The following is a 15081-nucleotide window of genomic DNA, read 5'->3' as shown; positions in this document are numbered from 1 at the left end:
CATATTTTGTATACTATTATCTTACTAAAACTTAAATTATAAGTAAATATTTATTATTTTTTCTAAATAGAGATATAAATATCAATAACTATATTTTTCAATTAATAATATTGTTTTTTTTATATAGCTCTTTTAACCTAGTAATAATTATATAAATTATTTAGTTTAGTAGTACCGATGTTATTACACAATATTTTATTGTGTTATATGATAATTAATTTGGAAAAATTAAATATATTATAAAAAGAAAATAAGATGGTCATATTTTTATTAAACGTCTGAATAATATATATATTTTTAAAATCTTTAATAAATTCCATTTAAGTACAAAATATTTGTACATTTAATTGTTTATTATTATAATTTCAAAATATATCGAATAAAATGGGATGCTAAATTTTATTTATTCTTATAATTTCACGTAAATAATACTCTATGTGATTAGTAGCTAATGAGTAGGTGGATAACAATTTCACACTGAAAATCATTTATATTCAAACCGTAAATTTTATTATGTCATTATATGATTAATGCTAATTATAATAATTCCAAAAATATAAGTATATATCTAAAGTTATCCAATTTTAATATGTTTTTAAGTTATATTTTTACTTTTATTGAATAAATATATTTATTTTCATATTTTAATATCAAAATTACTTTAAAATTTCATGAATATATTTGTGTCAATCTTTTAATAAATAAAGTTAATTGATAATGATATAATAAGTTATAGGAAAAATCATAATTAGAACTTTTTATATGTAAAATGAGAAATTATAAACTTTGTAAATTTTCAAATTTACATCGGAGTTCAAATTTTAAATCACCCAAACTACTAACTAAATTCAAAAATACTTATGAAAAACAATATCCTGACAAAAAAATAGAACTGTTTGCATCAATAAATTTGTTAACAATTCTATAAAAAATCAGACGTGTTCTCCTCTACACTGTTTGCACAGTGGTTGGAACTTGGAATTTTATTCTGAAATAATATTTTTGTGGGATCCTTAACATATGGTTAAGTTCTTTCTAAAGCACCGCTTCCATAACTAAATTAACCTCACCTAGTCTGACGTGCAAGGCAAGAACAATAACATGATAGGGAGGTTATGGGGGTAAATATTACCTATGAAAGATGGGAACCAAGACAGCTTTTCAATATTGGCTCATGTCTTATAATTTGGGGCTATTACCTCAAGCATGGCAAAACTTCTGAAACAACAAAAATCACAAATTAAATGTACAACCTTGTTTACTTAATAGGATCAAGCATACCAGTATGAACATTTTCTTATAAAAATGGCTAAACATGAAGTACTTGCAGCAAAAATAACATTATGGTTAGTTGGCTGGAAAGGGGATAAAAGGAGAGAAAGTACCTAGAAAGTTAGATGCATAAAAAAAATGTCCAGGACATAAATACAGAAGATAAGAATGTGGAGGAGATAAGGTGCAAATAAAAACTGATGAACTTTCAATATATATCATCAATGGGAGAAATAATGAGAATTAATAGGTAACCTTGAAATGTAAACAGTATGAAAATGAAAAGTTTACATAATTGTAAACGATATTATTTGATTATTCTCAATCCACCACATTATATTCAGACCAACAAAATGCAAAAAAGAGTTATAATTGTATATACTTCAGAAAAATTAAGTATGCATGATAAGTATGATAATTCAGAACTTTTACCAACTACAATTACTAAATACTAAATGCTTATATCACACAACAGGGCTTCCATTATATTAACTAACCACCTATTAATAAAATACACCACACCAGATTTTAAAAAGTATAGTTAGGAACTACTAATATTGCTAAACAAAAAAAATGCATTAGATGGTGGAAAGATGTGATTAGAGGAATAAATTTGAATAATAGCAGTATGACTTTGTAATATGCAGATTCAAGCCTTTGGAGATTGTAAAATTGATCATGCATTCCTACATAATTCACAGATTGTAAACCAAGATTAACAACTATGGCACCCAGATTAGAAACACTTGTGCGCCAAATAACACCAAGGATGTCAGATGACTGCTTGGTTTATCAATTTATCAAGTAGTCCAACTCTGTCATATACTGCCTTCTGCGGAGGTGCACATTTGGCTTTAATCTCCATCATTTTCTTCACATTCTGCATTACCAATATATTTAAGAAAAATCATAAATTTCTTTAAGAAAACTTTGATTTGTATGTATGTATAGGACATGACACCTAATGTTCTAAAAATATTTTCTGTTCACAATTTTTGTGTCAAACACTCTAATGAGTACACTGACACAAACAAAAAAATGAAAAATAATGTAATACCTTCATCAACTACTTCCATCGCCTTTCATCTATCCTCCTCCTGAGAATTATCAAAATTCTCCTCGGTGACTTAAAAGAATAGTCTCACATAACCACGTAAATCTTAAATTCAAGATCCAAACACAAATTTATACGCACATACAAATATATATACATACAAACATACAAACTTTTATTCATACAGGATAAAAAAATATCAGTTAAAAATCAAACTTATATTCACAAAACAACATCATTTAAAAATCAAAATACTATAGTAAATCAAAAAAAAGAAGGTAGAGAAAATATCATATCACAAACCTGAACTATAAATTTTGAAGTAATGGGTGTACGATCGATTATCCCTTCATCCTACACAAACATTTTAAATTAAACAAATTAAATAAATCACGTATACATATATAAATATATATATATATATATATATTAAAGTAGACGGCGAAAATTGAGATAGAATAAAGATGAAAGGAGAAGGAGAAAAAAGAAGAGGAAGAAGAAGAATAAATTAATTGATAGTGTGTATCGCCATTCTTGAGAGATATGTGAGAATTAGTTGCAATTTTGAATTTTGAAAATTGATTGATACTGTGTATCGCCATTGCCTAGTGACCAATTTTTTTAGAAACACATTCCAAAGTTTTATTAAATGATAATAGTGTTTAGAAAATGAAATAAATCACTCTGTGGTTACACTAAGCACACCTTACCGTTCAAAGGAAAGAATAAAATTACAGTTTGTATCCACGTCAATTTTTAGCTACTAACATTTAAGATCTTGACAATGTGCATCTATAGTATCTTATTTAGTATAATTTGTAATATTTAATGATTTTTCTATTGAAGATATAAGTGACTTCTCTAAATTTTGTTCACAAGAAGGGATTACCCGCTGAAACTCTTAGATATGAGGCTGCTAAATGAGTAGCTGATGCTTCAGATAAATAAGCATAATGATTGGTTGGTGAACTCATACTTCTGTACTTGTACAATGGCCTTGTGACCTGTTGCAGGATAATACGTATGAGAAGGAAGCATCACCAATATAAGCACTGCATGGAAATATCATACCATCACATGTATGCACTTGTCAAACGGCGTGCCTTGGTTGGAGGCACGAAACCTACATTGTTGGTATTTGTTAGTAGGTTGTGCTGCTGCACTTTTCTTCCGTGTCTTCACTTTTCCAAACTGCTGAGTGTGCTTCTTTAATGTTTCAGAATAAATTTAGCCTTTAGTATAAACACTTCAACGCACTCGATAACAATTCATATTGCTCTGTACTAACATAGAAAAGAAAAATTAAATACCTCTAGCAGAAAATGTCTTCTTCAAAACATTGAGATTATTATTACCTTTAGAAAATGATGAGCAATTCTTCGTTAGTTAATTGTAAGGATCGTAAATTCCTTTCTATTCAGAGGTATGTCCGACATTTTTTGAATTCATGATTGTGACTAACCTTGTCACTTTAAATCTGCAATAAGATAATAAAATCAATATGAAGATACAAATATTTAACAATACAATCTTTATATGTAATCATGTAGGCTGACCATTTTTGGGAAGAAGGAGACAATGGACCTAGCGCTATTCGTCTCGGATTTTACAACAAAAGAGAGGCAAAGGTTGAGCCAGAATTCGGAGACACTGTAAATACAATGTGTATCGTACATGAGATGAAGCCATCTGTGATTTGTCCATTGAGTATCACTTTATCAAATCAATACAAACAAAAAATTACAATGCTTTTGCTTTGCCGCTAAGTGGAAAATTGCATAATATAATAGTCAATGAAAAAATGGACAATGATCATAAGATAAGGCAGGGATGTAGTAGTTTCCATGTTTATGGGAGATAAGAGAGTTATTTTCGGAAGTTAACGAATTCCAGTTCGAAAACTTGAGAAGAACATAGTGCTACTTACACATATGGGTCAAACTCGGTTGAATTGGATAATCCTGGCATGGGTAAAAACTCTAGAAAATCCAAACAATTTACGTGAGGTGAGGAAATCTATTGCCTCTGAAAACCTCACCGGTCTCTAGACATTTAACCTGCATAAACTAATTTTAGTTTATAGTAATAATAACTAACTAAAATAAACAATCAAGGAGCATCTCTCATTACAAGGAAAACACAATAATACTTATTGCAACATTGAAAAGAAGAAACAAACCTGAAATAGTACTGCAAATGATCCTTACCCAAAAACTTGTTCGGCCATATAGCTCATTATTTGGATTACCACATTAAACAAATTTACATCATAACCCAATAAATATAAGTTGGCTTGGTACCCAATAACTTATTATTTTTTTAGAAGATCCAAAGTGTGATATTGAAAGATCAGATAATCTTAGACAAATTCTATCACCGATTTCTAAAGATGTCGATTTCCTGTATTGATGACAGTAATATAGTAAAGACTCCCTGCTTAAAGTCACATGTGGAACCATGTTTCTATATCTTTAGGCAAACAGAACACTATATCAAAAGTCTCATAATGTAATATGATAAATTATTTTATGATAGCTTGAATATACCCAGGAAAAGGCTGATTGACAATGTAGCTTAACACAAAATATAAAACACGCTCTAAAAAATTACAAGAAAGAAAAACAGTGCTCAAGTGTAATGAAACAACTATTCAGACATTTTAGCAAATTTACCATTGCCAAATACAGTAAAGAGCAACTTATCTTAATACCCTCCTTTGAGATCACTAACAACATCATATAACATAACTACATTATCTCAAAAGTCAAAAGTAGATAGATTTAATCCTTATAATAAATTCATGTATTAAAAAATTGGGCCAAGTTAAAAAAGTTTGTAATAGAAAATATTAAATGAAAGATGTGATTGTAAGAGTAGCTTGAATCTTTATATTGCCAAGTTGTGAAGAACCTTAAAGTATACCTGGATCTCTAGAGTATGGTCTTCTCAGAGGAGGAGTCACAGGGTAATTGGTATAGTAATCCTATACAGGTATGGAGAGAAAGCCAATGAGCAAGTAACATTATTAACTCCAAAAGAAATTATGTATCTAGCACACTACTATTGCTATACCTACCCATGGTTCCTTGTATTCTGTCATCTCTCTCCCACCTGAAGCGGCACCTTCACATGAGGAAACACATTCTTATTCAAATTCACCAATCATTTTAACGCGGCTGAATGAGAGCCAATAAAAAAGTTGAATTACCTCCAATAGCTCGAGTCGCTTGACCATTTTTTAAAGCACCGTATGATGTCATAGAAGATTCACCGTCTCTTCTGAAGGCAACCTGAGCTAGTTTGGCTGCATGAATGAAACAAATGAGTTTTAATACATCAATTTGTGGTAAAAACTAAATACCTGGATCACACTAAAAGGACGAAATCGTTAAAAAAATTTACGGGTGTGAATTATTAATGCAATCTAAACGCCTGCCCCAAAAGGCATTTTTCTTTTTCTCATACTTAATATACTCAATAAAAAACCATTCACCGAACATGTATGAGATTCTAAACATTATATCAAATTAAAAGTAAATATTACTTGCAGATAAGTCATCTCAAAATAAACTATTTAAAAAAGCACTTACATTTTTATTCAGCCTTAGGTCTTACCCTCATGGACGCTTCCTAAAATTGAGATATAATTATATAAATTCTGTTATCAAAATATTGAAGTATAAAAAAAACAGGAGTAAAACTATCAACACAATCAGAATTACATTGAAGCGTTGCATCAGTTCCTTTGCATCACTACATTATCTCGAAAGTCAAAAGTAGATAGATTCACATAAAAACATCATCTACAATCATCTATTTTCTCAATCCTTAATCTAATACTTAGCTCTACAAATCCAGCCTTTCATCGAAAAAACTCAAAAACTACTCAACACTACACATTTCACAATCACAAACAAAGACCCACATCAAAAAGCATGAAACCAACATCCACAATCACAAATTGCAGTACCGCAACAATCCAATTACAAATTCACCAATCAAACAAAATCAGCAAACATCAAGAACTCAATTACAACAAAAACTAAAGAATAAAAGATAACATCATCCTTTGATCATTTATAATCTTTTAGTTGCTGAGGATAAATGTTTTTACTTCTGTTATAACTTTTATTTTGGTGAGAATTGTTGATTTCAGGAACTGTAACATTAACATCGTCCTTTGATCATTTAGAATGATTTGGATTGTAAATATGCAATGACTTTTTGTGCAAGTAGAGTTTTAATATTCCCTGAACTTCTAAAGAAAACAATAACTTCAATTTTATTAATTATAAATAACATAATGGAGGTGTAGTAAAGCAAGGTAAAAAGATTGACTACCGATGATTGGAGAAACATTTTCTTTATTTCTCTGCAGAATTATGTTAATACTTGATCCACAGCCTCGACGCCTAACACTTGTTTTCTCAGAATTGGATTGCTGGTAGTTAAATTTACATTGAGAGTATATAACTAATGCATTTCTTATATTCCAAAATACAATAATAATTATTGAGTACAAAATCATTAGTATGAGATGTTTGTGATGCTACTAATATATACAGTTATATAACCGAATTCTAAATTTATATTTACTATTAGTAAACCTTCGTATAAAATAGAATTAGTCATGTGTCATGGAAGGCCTAAAATAAGTTTCGAATAAATTTGTTATGATAAAAAAACTAACCTGAATCAATCACATTTGTGTTGGGTGATGAAGAGGATCAATAAAGTCAGATTTGGATAATAACCTAGGCATTCAAAAAGAAAAAAATATTATCAGCACTATACATATATATACAACCTTTGAAATCAGGTCAAATATCATCCGTAAACATCGAAGATTAAAATAAAAAAGTCATAAATTAACACTTACATACATAAATAGGCGATATTGTAGCAAATGAAGTCACATCTTCACCAGTAGTTGCTGCTTCATCGGCGAGAATCAAATTTTTACCTTCCCCAATCTACAATTCAGAAGGCCTAGAACTACAGTATAAATGAGTATCAACATAATAGCTCACCAATGGTCAAATTACATAATTTAAGTGCACGACTATGAAATAGTAACCTACAACTATTTATTGATATTGAAAATAAATAAAAAGATTCAAACTCGACAAACACACGATGAAATTAAATAGTTATACATACATGGCTTAAATATTTTGAAAACATGGTGAGATTCATCCCCAGCGTCTACACAAATCCAAACCAATATGAAGAATAATATAATCAGAAAAAAATACTTCAAGTTCCACAATTACAAAAAATTAGAAAAACCGAATTAAACAACAAAAGTATAACATTTTGCAAAAAAATAATAAATAAATCAAAACAAGTTGTTTGAAACTAACATCAAACAGTTGGAGTATAAAATGCGATAGAAAAACATATCCAAGAAATTATTGTTAAAACTTAGCCATACTTTTAAATCAGTTAACCAAATACGGTGTTACCCCTTTTCCATGAGAGGTCTACATATTCGTAATACACAAAAGGAACTATACCGGTAAAGTGGGGAATATCAGAACTTTCAATCGCTTAAAACGTTGATGGGTAATTTGAGTCTTGATAATCGTCTAAAATTGTAGTATACTGTATATATGGATTATGAATAATAAATTAATAAGAAGACGCTTATAAAAAATCACTCAAACATGTAAAAAAATAGAATAGAAAGCATTATAGAGATTCAGTTTTGAAATAAATATAATGATAATCACAAATACAAACATAAACCTGATTACATCTTCGAAGCAATAGGTGTAGAATCAATTTTATATTCATCCTGCACAAATCAAATAAATTAAACAAATCACTCATAAATTACGTACATATATGTATATATATATATTATTATATTAAAGAAGACGATGACGAAATTGAGAGAGAAAAAGGGTGAAGAAAGAGAAAGAAGAAAAAGAAATTAATGATAGATCTGAGATATATTGTTTGTTTGAGTTTATTTGTAACAAAGATTATGATGATTAGAATTCAAAAAAAATTGAACGTATAATTCAGTTGCTACAATCAGGGAATGTATATTTTATTTTTATTAGGTTAGTTTCTATATGGGTTAGGGCTGTTCACGAACCGAACCGAGCCGAGTTTTGATGTAAACGAGTCGAGCTTTTATTTTTTATCTGACGAACCGAGCCGAGCCGAGCTTCTTTATCGAACAGAAATTCATGTTCGAGCTCGAGCTCGTTAACTAATGAGCCGAACACGAGCTTGTTCGCGAACAAATACGAGCCGAGTCGAACCGAGCCGAGTCGAACCGAGCCGAGTTCGAGCCTTAACAAAAATAAATAAATCAATGACCCAACCCAACAGATTAAAGCCCAGCCCATTTATTAAAATCTATCCGGATAAATCTACTGATCATTCTCTCTTTCAAATCTCATATCAATCTCTCTTCTCTCCAGATCCCTAAATCCCCAATTTGTTTAGTAAACTAAATATTCAATTTAGAGCAACTATTACGTGTGTCTATACATGGATTTATCTCGGTGAATTCTGTGCGAAAGACTTTCTGGTTGCTTTTTGTTAATCTATTTGATTGGTTTTGTGTATGGAAATGTATGTATATATGTATACTGTATATATATTGCTTCTGTTTTAGTATAAGCAACCTTGGGAGGTACTTTCTGAAACCTTTACTTCATCACGAATATCTCTACCTTTGTCTGTCTTCACTTTTTTCATCACAAATTCAATGGTAAGGGCTTCATCTATTAGTATTATAAAAATATTCTGAAAATATAGCATTTTTTCGAGTCTTAACGAGCCGAGCTCGATCCAAACGAGTTTGAGCCGATCTCGAGCCGAACATATTAAAAGCTCGGCTCGAGCTCGTTTTCTTAACGAACTCAATTTTGTGTTCGAGCTCGAGCTCGAGTGGTTAACGAACCGAGCCGAACCGAGCTTTTACCGAGCCGAGCTCGAGCTTGTTCACGAATAGCTCGGTTCGTGAACAGCCCTAATATGGGTTATAATGGATATAAATGTGAAAGATCCATGGATATGTGTATAATATAAAGTTTTATGTGCAAAAAAATAAAATGGGTCATGGATCATGGGTCGTGGGTAAATCTTATATGAGCAATAATAGCCTTTATGATTATATAGATTTCTCATGTGACATCCCATATTATGCATCAGCGATAATAAAAAAATGCATATTATCAAATATTTTTTTTTAAAAGCATGTGCGGCGACAACTATTTACTGAATTTGAGAATAGGAAGGACCTCAAATTTTGGTGATTATCTCAAAGTAAATAACAATACCAGAAATTTTACTACTCTTGACCGTAAAACTCTGAATACATGAACTTGTTTTATAGACTGATTTTATATTGCTAGTTCTATAAAAATTACAGCGGAGCTTTCAATAATTATATATTCTACTTATTCATTTTAATTTTTGACACTTATTCTACTTATCATAATAATCAATAACTAATAATCGAAAAATAAGCTTAAACAATTTTTTAAAAATATTATTTAAAAAGTTTTACCTTATATTTATTTATTTAGTTATAGATATCACAGGGGTCCTTTGGTTTGCGGAATGGCATGCGGTTGAAATGAGAAATCGGGTTAAAATGGTATATGATTGAGATATCATTCTTGATATCATGTGTTTGGTTTGGTGGTGGGATGAATATATATAATTTATTAATTTTTATTAATTCAAAAAATTAACAAAATTCTATATTTTTGTTCTTTTAGTTTATTGATTTAATTTTTTAGTTAAACATTTATATAAAATTGTATAAGAAATGAAAATTGTAATTGATTCCTCGTACCTATATTTTATACCCATACCTCAAAAGTTTGAGATATCAAAAATCAATATCTCAGGAATTTGGGATATGGCTTTGCAAAATTAAATTTCAGGACCAAATATTATGTATGGGTTGATACTGGAAAAGTCTGAACCAAATATAGAGTGTTACATTACTATAAACACGCATTATTATGAAAATTGGAAATTAATGACATTTTCTTAATTATTTATAATTTTAATATTTAAATAGGGTTAATATGCTATTTTATTACCGATGGGGTCGATAACTTTCAATGGCCTATTAGTTGATTATTTTTCAAATGAATCATTAAATAATTAGAAATTGGCAAATAGGCCATTCTTTGTTAACTCCGTTAGTTATTTAAGGGGAAATTAAAACAATAATTGAAAAATTAAAAATAATCTATGTACCCTTTTATAGTGATGAAATAACCTATTTAAATACTAAAATTATTTGTCATTTTCGCAATCGTTAACTTTGCACCACCATGTTCTCATCGCTCTGTACCCGCCATTCACCCTGTTCCCGCCCTTCATCACGTTCCCATTTCTCTGTACCCGCCCTTCACCCTGTTCCCGCCCTTCATCACGTCCCCATTTCTCTGTACCTGTCCTTCACCCCATGTCACCGTCAAAACCGTTGTCTCAACAATGTTCACCCGGTCTCCCTCCCTTCTTCTTCTCATGTCTCAATGATGTTCACCCGGTCTCTATTTAAAAGTATAAGATTAACGTCCCTTTTCTTTTTATGATTGAATTTAGGGAAAATTTGTTAACATGTTTATGATTCTGTGTTGATTGGAGACTGTGACGGGATGTGATGATTTTTATTTTTGATGGTAATTTTTTATTTTTCAAATATTATGATTGACGGATCTTTACTAACATGGGGGCTAAAATGTAAAATAAAATAAATTATTATGTGAACTAAGAGGACGTAATGTAAATTTTAAAAGTTGTTTTTAGTTTTAATTTCTAGGATTAGTTTCCATTTAAACAATGGCATGTTTTGTAATTTTTGAGTGCGATGAGTCGACCGCAAGTTTTACGGCAGTTGAGGCCTGAGGGTTCAAAACAGTATTTAACCTCATAGTTTACACAATCAGTTTCTATAGCTCTTTTCTTCCTCGCAATGTCCAGCTCCGGCGACTTACGTCATTTTACGGCGCAGACAACTGCCTCAAGTTCGCCTCTCACGGTCGATCCAAGCATCTCACTCAACAATCTCGTCGCCGTCAGGACACGAATCGACGCCGTTCGTACATTTCTCTCCACTTCACTCCAAACTCAAACCCTAATCGGAAAAGTACAGTTGCAATCAATCTCTGACGAAATTTCCGGTTCAATTTACCAAATCATAGTCAACGGCGCCGCCTTAATCGCCTCCTCAAATCTCCCAACCCGACCCGACCCGACAGTGACTTCCTTAGAACCGGAGCTAAAATTGAGGTCAGAGTTTAAACCCGTGATTAGCGTGAATAAAATAAGTGATGATTGTGAAACAATTGAGCTAGGTTCCGAAGAATTATTAGCAGAATTTGTGCATTTTTGTGATGTTTGTGGTAAGGGATTTAAGCGCGATGCGAATTTACGAATGCATATGAGATCTCATGGGAATGAGTTTAAGACTCCTGAAGCTTTAGCTAAGCCGGAGAAGGATTGAATTTTGGGGGGAAAAGGATTAGGTTTTCGTGTCCGATGATTGGTTGTAATAGGAATAAGTGTCATGATAAGTTTAAGGCGTTGAAAACGGTTGTTTGTGTGAAGAATCATTTTAAGAGGAGTCATTGTCCGAGAACGTATGTGTGTAATAGATGTAATAAGAAGAGTTTTTCAGTAATGTCGGATTTGAGGAATCATTTGAAGCATTGTGGGGAGGTTAAGTGGAAGTGTTCATGTGGGACGAGTTTTTCAAGGAAGGATAAGTTGTTTGGACATATGGCATTGTTTGAGGGGCATATGCCGGCAATTATGGAGGAAGATGAGAAGGGCAAACGGGTGGTGGAAGAAAAAGAAGTGGGAATGAATGTTGCGGAGAATGGGAGTTTTGATGGGTTCGTTAGAGAGTATGATTCGATTGAGGATTTTTGCTTCAACGATATGCTGAACACTCCTACTGATGGTAGTTTGGTTACTGAAATGGATGGGTTTTTCGAGTTTTGAATGTGAGCAAAGCAGGTATATATGCTTGTAAGTGTTTTTGTTTTAGCTTACCAGTCTTAAAATATGAGTGCCAAATCTCTTGTTAGAGTTTTTGGCCAGGAGCTATTGTGCTGCTGTTGTTTATTTCAGGAAATATTCACTGTAAACAATCATTTTGGCCCAGTTTATCTTACATTTTATATATCGAGCAGAGTTATTGGGTTTGTTCATTATAACTTGGTTTCTTTGAAGCAGAATTACAATGATAGTTGTTTGTGCCAAAATTTTAATTATCTAAATTAAAATAAGAATAATTATAGAAGAGTATTTAGTTTGTGAAATTTAAATTGAAGTCGGGCCAAGATAGGTGTTTTCCGTTTAAGCCAATGCATTTAGAGACTGGTGGATTTTGGAATTTTGATTTTAGATCTACCCCGACCCTCGGATTTAGTGTGCAACAGGTGTTTAATTACATAAATATATAGGATTTGGAGTATAATTAACAATCAATTACTACGAGGACTCGGTAATTTTTCATTAGAAATTGTAATAAGTGACTCACCGGAGTGGATAGTTATATCATCAATTACCAGCCTTGGAAGTATATCATTTAGAAATCTCTGGTACGGGTAAGAACATACATGAACTTGAGTATAATATCATTATCACTGACTCAATCATTGAGAAAACAATTTTATTTAATTGTTGTTGATAGTCCAGTTATATGTTGACAAGTTCTATTTTCGTAGTCCAGTAAAATGTTGATAAGTTCTGTTTGTATTTTATGTATCAGAAAATAAAAACAAGTTCCAGTTATACCAACCCGCTGGTGTAGACGAATATTATTACAATTACAATTACAATTACAATTACAATCTTTAATAGTACAATGGATCCATCAAAGAATTGAAAATAAATGTTAACAAAATAATTCTAGTAACGAAGGTAACCTTTGGTTCAAGGCTTTGATAAAATGCTGGTCTATTCGTGTTTGGGAAGCCCAAGAACATATTCGAACACCACTGGAGAACAAGGCAAGGTTATGGGCTCCTCCGAATCGGCAATCTCCTCCTTGAATTGATCTAATAGTGTTTGAAGCCTTGTAGAAGATAAACGTTTCACCGGAATCACATATCGTCTATGTTCTTCTCCGACGTATATAGGGAAGCAACCGCTTGGAACACTTACTCTTGCATTGCTATTTTCAATGCCGGAGTGTCTACCTCCTCTATGGCCATTGCCAGTTATCTTCCTAGAGAAACCCAATAACTTTCTGAAAATTTTGGCCATGGAGACCAACCAAAAGATGGATCAAATAAAAGAAATTAACAATGAAAATATGAGCTTATAAAAGAATTGTAACTAATTGTTTGTCAGTAAGTAAGTTAATCTATTTTATTGGTGTATGTCTCTATTTATAGTATGAGATAGAGGAAGATGTTATATATAGATATCGTTTTGCCCGTGAGTCCTGTTTTATTTTGTAATTGGAAGTTGTTGGTAAAACGTGTAGATATTTGATGAATAATAATCCTGTAATGTGTTGTGTGAAGCTAAGGTATATGAAGGAAAATACTGGGAATGCCAAATGGCGGAGAGGGAGAAGGCTGATGGGTAATTTTCAAATGATATATATAAAGTTCATTTCTGACTTTGAAGATATTGAATTGTGGTAAATAGTCGCAGAAGTTGAGTTCACGAGTATTGTGTGTTACAACAAAACAAAAACAAGTATTAAGCTACAACTTGCTGCAGATGTCATGGAGTATGTAAATTAGATGTTTTTGATTTGTGTATATTTTCAACGATTTTTGCTACCTTTATAAATCTTGACTGTACTAGGATCTTGTCCGTGCTTCGTATGCTAGCCAAAAATTTGTAATTTTCATATTTTTACGATAAATTGATAAGAAAAATATTTTCTATTCATTTTGATAATTTAAATTTTAATTTGACGGTAAAAGTCATAATTTCGGGTTGTACCAAAATATGAAATAGTAATCCTCCAAATGTTACGCTACATGTGCTCTAGCTAGCCAAAATTCTAGTTATTTTTTTATTTATTACAATGAACAATTGAGGATGTTTTTACAATTTATTTTTGGTCATATTAATTTTAATTTGACGTTATTTTAAAAATATAATATTTTACTTGATGATCGTATTTTAGGAAACTTATAAAATGTTAATTCCGAAATTATATATACTGCACAACATTTTGAAATAATATAACATCTAATATGTATTTCCTCCACAAAATTTATTAAATTTAAATAAACTAAAAAAGGAAATAATTAATTGTATATGTAGTAATTTGTGCGTTTAGTAAAGTAATGAAAAATATTTTTAGAAAGACTGTAACATAATATAATTCAATAAATGGTATAAATCCCAAATGTTCAAAGTGCATATTCAAGAGAATTGACACATCTCTTTTTTATTAGGATTTCACACCAAAAGTTTTGTTTTTCAGAGTAACGATATGTTAAATTAAAAATGGAGGTAATATGATTATTCACATTACCTTATTCTATTAAAATAAAAAAAACATATTAACTGATTGCTTATCGGCTTCCTTTTGGACGATGACTCGTACTTTATAACTAAAAAGTATAATAGAGGACATAGAATAATTTAGGGAAAAAATTTAAAATAATATATTTATTGACAATTTCTCGGCGTCTCGTATTCTGCAACTAAAAAGGTATAACATATGATATAAAATAATTTTGTAATTGGAAAAAAAATCACAATAGTTTCTGAGTTTCGTTTTCGACGACGTCTCGTAATCT

General features: G+C 31.0%; 2 long non-coding RNA genes and 1 pseudogene across 2 annotated transcripts; 1 reads left to right on the top strand and 2 right to left on the bottom strand.

Moving 5' to 3' along the window:
- Positions 1-1947: 1947 nt before the first annotated feature.
- Positions 1948-3798, bottom strand: LOC141671082 (uncharacterized). The gene is made up of 6 exons (XR_012554938.1): positions 3682-3798; positions 3398-3604; positions 3216-3330; positions 2630-2680; positions 2330-2369; positions 1948-2152 (listed from the first exon to the last, which is right to left on the bottom strand). It is a non-coding gene; the product is annotated as an uncharacterized LOC141671082 (long non-coding RNA).
- Positions 3799-5532: 1734 nt separating this feature from the next.
- On the bottom strand, positions 5533-7315 carry LOC141671601 (uncharacterized). The gene is made up of 3 exons (XR_012555182.1): positions 7206-7315; positions 7017-7080; positions 5533-5630 (listed from the first exon to the last, which is right to left on the bottom strand). It is a non-coding gene; the product is annotated as an uncharacterized LOC141671601 (long non-coding RNA).
- A 3824-nt stretch (positions 7316-11139) lies between these two features.
- Positions 11140-14111, top strand: LOC141673561 (uncharacterized; annotated as a pseudogene).
- The last annotated feature ends 970 nt before the right edge of the window (positions 14112-15081 follow it).

Source organism: Apium graveolens, chromosome 7 (genome assembly GCF_009905375.1).
Source record: "Apium graveolens cultivar Ventura chromosome 7, ASM990537v1, whole genome shotgun sequence".
NCBI classification, from domain to species: domain Eukaryota; kingdom Viridiplantae; phylum Streptophyta; class Magnoliopsida; order Apiales; family Apiaceae; genus Apium; species Apium graveolens.
This window is presented reverse-complemented; position numbering and strand designations above follow the sequence as displayed.